The sequence below is a fragment of the Dipodomys merriami genome, unplaced genomic scaffold, assembly GCF_024711535.1.
Source record: "Dipodomys merriami isolate MVZ:Mamm:240054 unplaced genomic scaffold, mDipMer1.0.p SCAF_19, whole genome shotgun sequence".
Taxonomy (NCBI): Eukaryota; Metazoa; Chordata; class Mammalia; order Rodentia; family Heteromyidae; genus Dipodomys; species Dipodomys merriami.
This window is the reverse complement of record NW_027203270.1, coordinates 15,491,221-15,500,373: the sequence shown is the minus strand read 5'-3', so window position 1 is coordinate 15,500,373 and position 9,153 is coordinate 15,491,221.

Below are 9,153 nucleotides of genomic sequence, written 5' to 3'. Positions count from 1 at the left end.
GTGGGATCAGGCACTTGCTAAAGTTGAGCTTCTTCACCTAGGGCCAAAGTTCTTTGAATGTGAAGCCGGGTGCCTGTGGCTCATGCTTGTAATCCTAGCTACTCAGAAGGCTGAGATTTGAGGATATCAGTTCAAAGCCAGCCCAGGCAGGAAAAGTCTGTGAGACTCTTATCTCCAATTGACTACCAGAAAACTGGAAGTGGTACTGTGGCTCAAGTGGTAGAACGCTAGCCTTGAGTTGAAGAGCTTAGGTACAGCATCCAGGCCCAGAGTTCAAGCCCCACAACTGACAAGAGAAGGAAGAGGAGGAGGAGGGCTGTGATACAGAGGTGGGCACAGTAGTTCGTGCCTATAATCCTAGATAGTCAGAGGCTGAAATGTGATCATTATAGTTCAAAGCCAGCCCCAAAGCAGACAAATTCTCTCAAACTCTTATCTGCAATTAACCTACAAAAAGCTGGATGCGGAGGTTTGGCTCAAGTGGTAGAGTGCCAGCCAAGCAAGCAATCCAGAGTGAGCAAAAGACCCTGAGTTCAACCCCCAGTACTTGGAAAAAATAAATAAAAACACCATATGGGACTGGGAATGTAGCTTAGTAGTAGATTGCTTGCCTAGCATGCATGAAGCCCTGGGTTCAATTCTTCAGTACCACACAAACAGAGAAAGAAAGCCTGAAGTGGCGCTGTGACTCAAGTGGTAGAGTGCTAGTCTTGAACAAAAGAAGCTCAGTGACAGTGACCAAGACCTGACTTCAAGTCCCAGGACTGGCTCCAAAACAAAAATAAATCACCACACAATGTATAACTATTGGGTGATTGATGCCATCCCTGAACATGCCTATATTTCCAAAATTAATTTATAGAAGCTGGGTGTGGTGATGGACATCTGTAATCCCAGCATTCAGGAGAAAGAGGCAGGAGGATCTCAAGTTTAAGGCCAGCCTGAGCAATATAAAGAGAATCTGTGTCCAAATACAAAACCAAACAAAAATTAATTTTATCAAAAATAGAAGCACCACAATAATTTGTCTACTTTATCAGTCATAACCTTGGGTGGATCCAAGAAGCTAAGATAGACACCTGTAATCCTAGCTACTTAAGAGGCTGAAATCCAGAGAATTACAGTTGGAAGCCAGGCTAGGCAGAAAAGTCTGCTAGACTCCACCGCCAAAATAACCAGCAAAAAGCAGAGTTAGAAATGTGGTTCAAGGACTGGGAAGGTAGCTTAGTGTTAGACTGCTTGCCTAGCATACATGAAGCCCTGGGCTCAAATCCTCAGTACCATATACACAGAAAAGGCCAGAAGTGGTGCTGCGGTTCAAGTGGTAGACTAGCAAAAGAAGCTCAGGGACAGCACCCAGGCCTTTAGTTCAAGCCCCAGGACTGATTTAAAAAAAAAAAATGTGGTTCAAGTGAAAGAATGTCAACCTAACAAGGAAGCCAAGCATGCTCATTCCTGTAATCCTAGCCACTCAGGAAGCTGAGATCTGAGGACTGCGGCTCAAAGCCAGCCTGGGCAGAAAAGTCCATGAGATTCTTCTCTCCAATTAACTACTAGAAAACCAGAAATGGTGCTGTGGCTCAAAGTGATAGAGCACTAGCCTTGAGCTGAAGAGCTCAGAGACAGCACCAAGACCCAGAGTTCAAACCCCACAACCAACAAAAAAAGAAAAAGAAAAAGAAAAAAGAAACAGCTGGTAAGATAATGCATTGAATTAGGTTCAATTACATATTTGTAACTGTAGCAGCACTCCTTTAGCAAATTGGAACATGTAAACAATGTCACAGACAACCCACAAATCTGTCAAGATGACTGGGCTTTTATTTTATTTTATTTTTGGTGCCAGTTTGGGGCTTGAACTCAGGGCCTATATGCTGTCCCTGAGGTTGTTGTGGTCAAGGCTAATTCTCACTTGAACCACTGCTCCACTTCCAGCTTTTTTGGTGATTAATTGGAGATAAGAGTCTCCCAGACTTTCCTGTTCAGGCTGGCTTTGAACTGTGATTGTCAGATCTCAGCCTCCTGAGTAGCTTGGATTATAGAGGTCAGCCATCAGTGCCTGGCTGACTATGATTTTTGTATATGGAGATAGGATTTTGCTAGGTAGGGTTGGCCTCAAACTTGTAGCCTCTTGCCACAGCCTCATCAGTGCGGGGCTGTCAGATGTGTATCACCATACTAGACTTGCATGGTTTTTTTGTTGTTATTCCAACCCACTTGCTTGAACTCAGGACAAGGGTTAATTGGAGAAAAGACTCTCATGGACTTTCCTGCCTGAGCTGGCTTCAAACTATGATCCTCAGATATCAGCTTTTTTTTTTTTTTTTGTCAGTTGTGGGGCTTGAACTCTGGGCCTGGGCTCGGTCCCTCAGCTCCTTAGCTCAAGGCGAGCGCTCTACCAGTTGAGGCGTGCCATTTCCAGTTTTCTGGTGGTTAATTGAAGATAAGAGTCTCACGGACTTTTCTGCCCAGAGTGGCTTTGAACTGTGATCCTCAGCTCTCAGCCTCATGAGTAGCTAGGATTACAGGAGCCATAGGCAACTGACTAAACTTTTTGAAAGGCTAACCAAGAAGGGTTAGTGTCAACAAGAATGGCTTGAATGGTTGTGTCACATCCTGAGGAAAGTCCAGTGACCTCTCCGAGATATCTGCAAACTGTAGGAAGCTAATTTCAGCTCTGACCAAGAACTTCTACCAGACTCTCCATTCCATTCATTCCTTCATCAGCAAGTATTTATTAATTGCTTATTATGTAGGCATTCTTGTTCTTGCAGGAACAAGGAAGATCCAAATCCTCACTGTCATGGAGTTTACATTGGAGAGGGGTAGAGAGAAGAGTAAGGAGGAGAGAAAGTGACTGCTGGATAGCTAGAATAAGAGGCAGATAACAAGAACAGCAAGAGTCAAGCCGTTCAGGAGCAGGGTTAATCAGAGGGAAAATAAGGTAGTGGAGCTGGGAGAGAGACAATAGGGTGGAAGACAGGTGCTGTTGCCTCTTGTCTTCTCCAGATGTCTTCATTTCCTCAGCTCTGAGAGGACAGGAACAAGGAAATTGGCATCTTCCCCTTGATTCCATGTCCCAAAGGGTATTTATAGGAGTCAAAGATAGGGACAATGGGGCAGTTATGCTGCAGCAAAGCCGATGACAGATTCTCTCTCCTCCAGCCATGTCACCACTGAGAACATGCCAATAACATTACTGGAACATCTAGCCTTCCGTGTGAGTTCCCAGACTCTTCTGCACCTCGAGTCACTCCTTAGAATCCTGTCATGTAGCACCCAGTGCTTTCCTATAGTGTCTGTCTTCAGACCTTACCTTTGCAAACTTTTTAAAATTAATTCTTTTGGTGCTGGTGCTGGGGCCTGAATTCAGGGTCTGAATGCTTTCCCTGGGCTTTTGTGCTCAAGGCTAGCACTCTACTACTTGAGGCACAGTTCAACTTCTGGCTTTATTATTTTTGGTAGTTAGAGATAAGAATCTCAGGCTCTTTCTTACTGGAAGTGGCTTTTAACCACGATCCTCAGATCTCAGCCTCCTAAATTGCTAGGATTACGCATGAGCCACCAGCACTTGGGCCTTTGTACATTTTTTTTTTTTTTTTTTTTTTGTCAGTGGGGGCCTGCGCACCATCCCTCAGCTCTTCAGCTCAAGGTAAGCACTCTACAACTTGAGCCACTGTGACACTTCTGATTTTCTGGTGGTTAATTGGAGATAAGAGTCTCACGGACTTTCTTGCCTGAGCTGGCTTTGAACCAGGATCCTCAGATCTCAGCCTCCTCAGTAGCTAGGATTACAGGCATGAGCCACCGGAGCCTGGCTCCTTTGTAAACTTTAACAGATATAGTGTGTGTCTGTGTCCCAGCTACTCAAGAAGCTGAGACAGGAGAATCACCTGAACCTAGAAGTTAAGGGAAAGCTTAAGCAACAGGTTTTAAGAGACTCCTCTTTTTTAATTTTTAAAATGGTTAATATAGGGGCTGGGAAGGTGGCTCAGTGGTAGAGCGCTTGCCTTGCATGCCTGAGGCCCTGGGTTCGATTCCTCAGCACCACATAAGCAAAAGGAAAAAAGCCGGAAGTGGCGCTGTGGCTCAAGTGGTAGAGTGCTAGCCTTGAACTGAAGAGCTCAGGGACAGCGCCCAGGCCCAGAGTTCAGGCCCCACGACCGGACCCCCCCCCAAAAAAAATGATTAATATAAAGGTGATATACAGAGGGATTTGGTTACGTAAGTCAGGTAAGCACATTTCTTTTTGGATATTGTCACCCCCTCCCTCACTCTCTTCCAGTTTTTCCCTTCTGTCCCCACCTACAAGTTGTATAGTTCATTTTCAATATAGAGTCTAAAGAGTGTCATTGCTGCATTTGTTAGAGACTCTTATCTCTTAAAAGGAGGAAATTGAACCCAGGTGCCAGTGGCTCACGCCTGTAAGCCTTAACTACTCAGCAGGCTGATATCTGAGTATTGCTGTTCAAAGCCAACCCAAGCAGGAAAGTCTGGAGACTCCTCTTATCTTTGTTTGTTTGTTTGTTTGGGTCCGGTCATGGGGCCTGAACTCTGGATCGGGGCGCTGTCCCTCAGCTCTTCAGCTCAAGGCTAGCGCTCTACCACTTGAGCCACAGCGCCACTTCTGGCTTTTTTCTTTTTGCTTATGTGGTGCTGAGGAATCGAACCCAGGGCCTCTGGCATGCAAGGCATGCGCTCTACCACTGAGCCACCTTCCCAGCCCCAGTTCCCAGAGTTGAACAGGACTAGCTGTGTGATACAGCCCTGGCAACTTTAGGGGATACGGAGCAGGCAGGCAGGTAGGTTGTTGGCCTCCTTTCCATCCTTGGTATAAGGAATGCAGTTTTCAGTCTGGAGAGAGTGGAGGGCTTTGGTGCATTTTGCCTTTGGACATGGCAGTCTTCCACCCCTTCACATCTGCATTCTCAAATTCCCTTCCTGTAGGTTCCAGTTTTATCAGGCTGCAAAAGCCACCATTGTATCTACAAAACCTTAGGTCTGAAGGGAAGAGGAGGAAGAAAAGAAAGGAGGGATAGGTGAGATTCCTAACTACTTGTGCCAAGGCTGTTCCTGACCCTATACTAATTGGCTTTGGATTTGTAGATTCTCTGATCTGCACTGAAGGACACTTGAGTGGCTGGTTGCTTCTGGGTCCATCTCCTTGTTTACTTCCTAGCTCAGTTGTTTTTTTCCTTACTTTCTTTTTTTTCTCCTCATTTCCTATTTCTCTTCCTTTTCTTTCCCATCCCTTCCTTCCCCTTTTCTCTCCTTCACTCTCCTCCTTCCTACTTTTCTACTTGCTTTCTGTTGAGAATCAAACACAAGGCCTCAAGCATGTTAGGTAAGCTCTCTAACACTGAGCCATATAATTTTCAGGTACAACTTCTTTATTATGTTTAATTCTCCTTTTTAAAAATGTTTTAAAGCTAGGTGCCAGTGGCTCATACCTGTAATCCTAGCTACTCATAAGACTGAGATCTGAGGATCTCTTTTCAAACCCAGCCTGGGCAGCAAAATCTGTGAGACTCTTATCTCCAATAAACCACTCAGAAAACCTGAAATGGTGCAGTGTGGCTCAAGTGGTAGAGCGCTAGCCTTGAGCTGAAGAGCTGAAGCACAGAGTCTAGGCCCAGAGTACAAGCCCTATGACATACAAAAAAGTTCTAAATTGTTATTATAAAGTGATATACAGAGGGGTTACAGTTACATGAATCAGATAAAGAGTAATTTCTGGTTTTTTTTTTTTTTTTGGGTCTGGTCGTGGGGCCTGAACTCTGGGCCTGGGCACTGTCCCTCAGCTCTTCAGCTCAAGGATAGTGCTCTACCACTTGAGCCACAGTGCCACTTCTGGCTTTTTTCTTTCTGCTTATATGGAGCTGAGGAATCGAACCCAGGGCCTCAGGTATGCAAGGCAAGCGCTCTACCACTGAGCCACCTTCCTAGCCAGAGAGTAATTTCTTTTTGGACATTCTCACCCTGTTTAATTCTTTTTTTTTTTTTTTTTAAAAACACTCTTCCTGCCAAGTATCAGTGGCTCACACCTCTAATTCTAGCTACTCAGGAGGCTGAGACCTGAGGATTGTAGTTTGAAGCCAGCCTGGGCAGGAGACTCTTCCTCCAGTTAACCCCCAGAAAACCAGAGGTGGCAATGTGGCTCAAAATGGTAGAGTGCTAGTCTTGAGTGAAAGAGCTCAGGGATAGCACCCAGGCCCTGAGTACAAGCCCCATACACCAACAAAAAATAAATGAACAACAACAAAAACAAACAAACAAACTAAAAACCCTCTTCCTATTCATTTCACGTGGGAAGGGAAGGAGATTTGGATCGCAGGACACTGTCTGGATGAGGTCTTGCCCTGAAGACTAGTTGTCCCAGGAAATGGAAAAGGGTTAATCTTTGTTCTCAAAGGGCCAGAATTCACACTGGAATGGTTCTGCTGCTAACTTTGGTGACATAATTGTGACTAAGCCAGGAACACAATGAGTCATCCATGGTAGGCAAGGTGCCCTTTTCCCCTTTCCCCTTCTGAGCTGGCCCAGGGGTAAGGTGAGATAGATCAAGAAACCTGTGTTATTCATTAGACAGGGCTTTTTTTGTTTTGGGAGGTGGAGCTTGAAACTCAGGCCCTAGCATTTGCAAAGCAAGCACTCTACTGTTTAAACTGTGCCCAGCCAAGTTTTTTTCACATGTAGATTTCTGCCACCTCCTTAGCCCTCAATTTCCATTCCAGAAATTTGAGGGTAAGGCAAAGCTACCAGCGTTCTTTTAGGGATTCAAGTCCCAGTTCCTCAGCATCTGTGTATCACCAGAAAAGTTGTGTGCTTCTGTTTACTTGTCTGTAAAATACAGATAGCTATATGATGCTAGCCCCTGAGATTGGAGAGAAGGGGCACTGGTAACTCTTGCCTTTAATTCTAGCTACCAGCAAAAAATCCAGGAGTGGAACTGTGGTTCAAGTGTAGAGCACCAGCCTTTTTTGTTTGTTTGTTTTGTTTTGCCAGTTCTAGGGCTTGAACTCAGAGCTTCTTTTGCTGAAGGCTAGCATTCTACCTCTTGAGCCACAATGCCACTTCTGGCTCTTTCTGTTTGTGTGGTACTGAGGAAGCAAACCCAGGGCTTCATGCATATTAGGCAAGCATTCTACCACTAAGCCACATTCTCATCCGACCACCAGCCTTCAGTGAAAACATTAAGGGAGGGTGCGCAGGCTCTGAGTTCAAGCCCCAGTACCTGCATCAAAAAACAAAACAAAGCAAAACAAAAAACTGGGTGCTCGTGGCTCATGTCTGTAATCCTAGCTACTCAGGAGGCTGAGATTTGAGGATCACAGTTCAAAGCCAGCCTTGGAGGCAGGAAACTCTGTAAGATTTTTATCTTTAATTAACCACTAGAAAACAGGAACCAGAAATGGTGCTGTGGCTCAAAGTGGCAGAGCACTAATCTTGAGCAGAAGAGTTTACAGACCGTATGTAGGTCCTGAGTTCAAGCCCTATGACCAAAAAAAGATTATTTAAAAAACAACACAGGAGGGCTGGGAAGTTGGCTCAGTGGTAGAGTGCTTGCCTCGCATGCCTGAGGCCCTGGGTTAGATTCTTCAGCACCACATAAGCAGAAAAAAGCCGGAAGTGGCGCTGTGGCTCAAGTGGTAGAGCACTAGCCTTGAGCTGAAGAGCTGAGGGACAGAGCCCAAGCCCAGAGTTCAGGCCCCATGACCTGACCCCCAAAAAAACCAAAAAAACAAAACAAAAAAAAACCCCACAGGATTCATATAGGAGTAGTTAGGGTGAAACTACAGTTTGGCTCTGTGTTGTGGGAGTTGGTTTTTTTTTTTTTTTTTTTTTGTCAGTCAAGGGGCTTGAACTCTGAGCCTGGGCACTGTCCCTCAGCTCTTCAGCTCAAGGCTAGCGCTCTACCAATTGATCCATAGCACCACTTCCAGTTTTCTGAGTGGTTTATTAGAGATAAAAGTCCCACAGTGGGCTGGGAAGGTGGCTCAGTGGTAGAGCGCTTGCCTTGTATGCATGAGGCCCTGGGTTCGATTCCTCAGCACCACATGAGCAAAAAAGAAAAAAGCCAGAAGTGGCGCTGTGGCTCAAGTGGTAGAGGGCTAGGTCAGGCCCAGAGTTCAGGCCCCACGACTGGACTCCCCCCCACCAAAAAAAAAAGTCCCACAGATTTTTCCTGCCTAGCTGGTTTTTGAGCCCCAATCCTCAGATCTCAGGCTCCTGAGTAGCTAGGATTACAGGCATGAGCCACTGGTACCCGGCTTGTTATGGGAGTTTTAACTCCTGAAGGCTGTGAAAAGTGTTTGTTTTTTTTTGGCTGGTCATGGGGCCTGAACTCTGGGCCTGGGCCTGGGCGCTGTCCCTCAGCTCTTCAGCTCAAGGCTAGCACTCTACCACTTGAGCCACAGTGCCACTTCTGCTTTTTCTGCTTATGTGGTGCTGAGGAATTGAACCCAGAGCCTCATGCATACAAGGCAAGCACTCTACCACTGAGCTACCTTCCCAGCCCCTGTGAAAACTTTTATGCAGATTTATATTTTAGAAAACACACTAACAGCCAGGTGCCAGTGGCTCAAGTGGTAGAATGCTTGCCTTGAGCTGAAGAGATGAAGAACAGTACCCAGACCCAGAGTTCAAGCCCCACAACTGACAAAACAAAACAAAACACTAACAGCTTTATGCAATGCAATTAGTTTCCATAAGACTAAGTAACGGGCTGGGAAGGTGGCTCAGTGGTAGAGTGTTTGCCTTGTATGCCTGAGGCCCTGGGTTCAATTCCTCAGCACCACATAAGCAGAAAAAGTGGGAAGTGGTGCTGTGGCTCAAGTGGTAGAGCACTAGCCTTGAGCTGAAGAGCTGAGGGACAGCGCCCAGGCCCAGAGACTAAATAACCACATTTAGGCATGCTATCAACAGGAATATAGTCAAGAAACCATCATGGTCATGTGTGGTAGTAAACACCTGTAATCCTAATACTTAAGAGATGGAGGCAGGGAGCAAACTGTAGGCCAGCCTAGGAGAGAGAGAAGGATTGTGGGAGTAAAGGATCAGCAATGTAGTGATTAGAACATGTCTATGGTCACAATTTAGGGTTTAGAAAAATCTGGGCAGGGATGTGAGGGCTTTAATAGAGAGGACACTCCA